Consider the following 3,520-nt stretch of genomic DNA (forward strand, 5'->3'; position numbering starts at 1 on the left):
TGACTGTATGTCCTTGAAATATTGCTTACCTCCATTGAGCTTCATATGGAGCTCTGGTGACACAGTGCCTAACCAAAAGGTTTGCAGTTCAAACCTACCAGCCACTCTGTGGAAGGAAGACGAGGCAAGCTACTTCCTTAAGGATTTACCACTTCAGAAACCCAATGGGGGTCACTATGACTCAGAATCAACTTGATGGTAGTGGGTTTTGGTTTTTGGCTTTCATTGAGCTTTTGTTTTCATATCTGAAAAATGAAGGGATCTGATTAAGCAATTTCTTAGTTTTTGTATTCATAAAATTCTGTGACTAATGATTAGAGTTAGTTATGTAAGTCAAATGACATCTATGCATACACATATATTCCATAGCAACCCTCTAAGACAGAGCAGAACTGCCCAATAGTGTTTCCAAGGTTGTAAATCTTTACAGAAGCAGACTGCAAACCACTGAACTTTTGTTTAGTGGCTGAATGCTTTGACTACTGCACCACCGGAGCTCCTTTAATCAAATACTCCAGGAAAAATAAATGTATCAATTTCCCAATATTGCTTTGCCAAGTTCATTTAGAATTTTATATATACTGCCCTTAATCTGCAAAATATAATGACATATAAAATTTATATAGCAATTAATATGCCAGTACATCTTAAATATTTTGCATATATTAATTCATTTAATCTTTACAATATTATCATTTTATTTATATAGGTGGATAAATTGCCCAATGTCACATATTAAATGGTTGAATACACATTAAAACCCAACCAGCCAGGCTCTTGAATCTTTGCTCTTGCCTGTTATACCGTACTCCTGTAAGAAGTTCGCAGTTTGATTCAGGTCAACCGGTACAGTAAATCCTTGGATTAAGAACAACTGACTTATGGATGACTCGTACCTAAGAACAAACTGCCTTAAAACCTATTGTATTAAAAATTTGAGTTAAATACAACAGTTTGTAATAATGAAGCATGCACTATTTTGTGACACTCATGAAACATTGCATGGCTTAAGCTGTTTATCAGCTCAAGGAAGGAGAACACCATCCGCCTTTTTAAGTTGAATCATGTTGTTACTAACACCATATTGAATATGTAACATTGTATTTGTCTTATATTTTCCTCTTATTTACCCTTGTAACCATGCTTCCAAAGCATAAATATGATGCAAGTTCTGGTGCATCCTATTTATGCATCAAAGGAAAGGAAAACAATCATGACTGCAAACAAAGTGGAAATAGCAAAGCAATCTGAAAGAGATGGAATGTAATCTATCATTGGAAAAGCATTAGGCTACAGTCGTCAATGCTCAGAAAAGTTTTAAATAATAAACTGAGAATAATGGAGCACCTAAAACCTCTGCTTTGAAGCTACAATTATTACTAAGCAACATGGTAGTTTAATTATTGAAATGGAACGGCTATGATAATTTGGTTAGAAGATCAAAATCAGCGTAATATGCCTATTAACCTTATTGTAGTGCAAGAAAAGACTTGAAACCTTTACAATGATTTAAAAGCTGCACATGCAGCAGGTGAAGGTTTTGATTGTGATGAAGAATGTGTTGCAAGTAGGGGTTGGTTCAATCATTTCAAAGTGAGGGCAAATTTACATAATATTAAAGTGCAAGCTGAAACAGCACCCCCAATATAAGTGCTGCAAGTGATTTTCTGAAATGTGGAAAAAAAATTATTGAGGGAGGTTATTTGCCAGGTAAAATATTTAATGTATACAAGATTGATTTAGTTTGGGGAAAAAAGTCAGAAGGGACCAACATTTTGAAAGAGGAAAAAAGTGCACCAGGCATAAAACATCAAAGGACAGGCTAACATTACTGCTTGAGGATAACATACTTGGAGATTTTCTTGTGTATCAATCCCTAAATTCCAAGGGCACTTTGCTATATCATTAAAGCATACCTTCCCATTATGTGGAAGGCAAATGTAAAGGCTTGGGCTACAGTTACTGTCTTTGAAGATTAGTTCTTGAATTATTTTGTCCTTGTTATTAAACATTATTGGTTGGCCAAAAAAGTTCCATTCAAGATTTCCCTTGTCCTTGACAGTGCACCCAGATATCCAAGCACTTTAGCTGACCTTCACTACAACATAAATGTTGTATTTTTACCCAACAAAACCTCATTGCTACTTTATCCAGTGGATCAGAGAGTCATAGCCTTCTTTAAATCCTTTCAAGTCTGTTATTTATGGCAGAACTTCTCACAAGCAGTCAGTGCTACCCAAGATGATGTGATGAATTTAAGGGAGTTCTGAAGGAATTATAACATCTGTGATGCCACCAAAAATATTGCTGATTCTTGGGATGAAGTGAAGCAGTCAATATGAAAGTAGAAAAAATATGAAAGTGGAAAAAATTGTACCCCCAGTGTGCATATGAGTTTCAATGGCTTACAGCTGATGACATTGCTGAAGCCAGTCAAGCTTGTTTGATATCCGTAATCAGCTACAGTTGGACATCAGTGAAAATTATGTCATACTCTACCCCCATGCTGAAGAACTAACCAGGGAAGACCTTATGGAATTAAAGCAGCAAATGATAACATTTGAAGATAAAGACAAGGACCTAAAAACTCCAGAAACAAAAAGTTTTTGACGAAAAGTTAGCTGAAAATGTTCATCTTATTGAAGCAGGAATAGCAAAGTTAGAGGAGCAAGATTCTTACACAGAGAGGTTCACCAAAGTTTACTTTATAGTTACCAAGGGCTTGAGCTGTGACAAGGCCATTTATGAGGAGAAAAAGAAAAGCTCTCTACAAACTCTCTTGATACCTACTTCAAGAAATTGACCCAAGTAGTAACCCTCCATCTTCTGCAGCAGAATCAAACCCTGACTCCCCGGAACCAGGTCCATCCTTTCCAACACCAGGCCCATCATGTTCAACAGTAACCATCTTTCCATTATCTTTGTCTGAGTCATCAAACTATTAATGCTTTCATAATGTCACCTCACAAATGCCCCTTCTGGCATGCAAGAAAATCATTGGAAAGAGAGTGTCAACTTTTCATCATGATCTTTTTTTTTCTATCTAAACAGTTTTAAAAACTGTTTAATTTTTTTTACAGTACTTTATAACTACTCACACACATATTCTCTCTCTGTATTCTCTGTCTTCAGTACAATTCCACATGTAGTTACTTTTATTATTACTGTATTATTATTTTATTAGTAGTAGTATGTTACTATTATGTTTAATGTGTTTTAATGTATTTGGAAGTATTTCTTAAGTACATAAAAAGGTTAAATATATATTATATACTAAGACAAATATTTGACTAACTGATGCTAAATAAGAACCATATGTACATGTTCTGACTTATTTACAAATTTGACTTAAAGAGAGACTTAGGAACTGATCTCTCTCATTTCCCAGGGACTGCTTGTATTGAGCATTCACTGTCTCAGACACTATGCCAGTTTCAACAATGTATAATCACTAATTCCTGCCTCAATTAAATTGAAGCACTCTGTTTATTTTCTCTTTGGAATCTTTTCTCCTCCTTTC

The sequence above is a fragment of the Orycteropus afer genome, unplaced genomic scaffold, assembly GCF_000298275.1.
Source record: "Orycteropus afer afer isolate SDZICR_OR568_19922 unplaced genomic scaffold, OryAfe1.0 scaffold00686, whole genome shotgun sequence".
NCBI classification, from domain to species: domain Eukaryota; kingdom Metazoa; phylum Chordata; class Mammalia; order Tubulidentata; family Orycteropodidae; genus Orycteropus; species Orycteropus afer.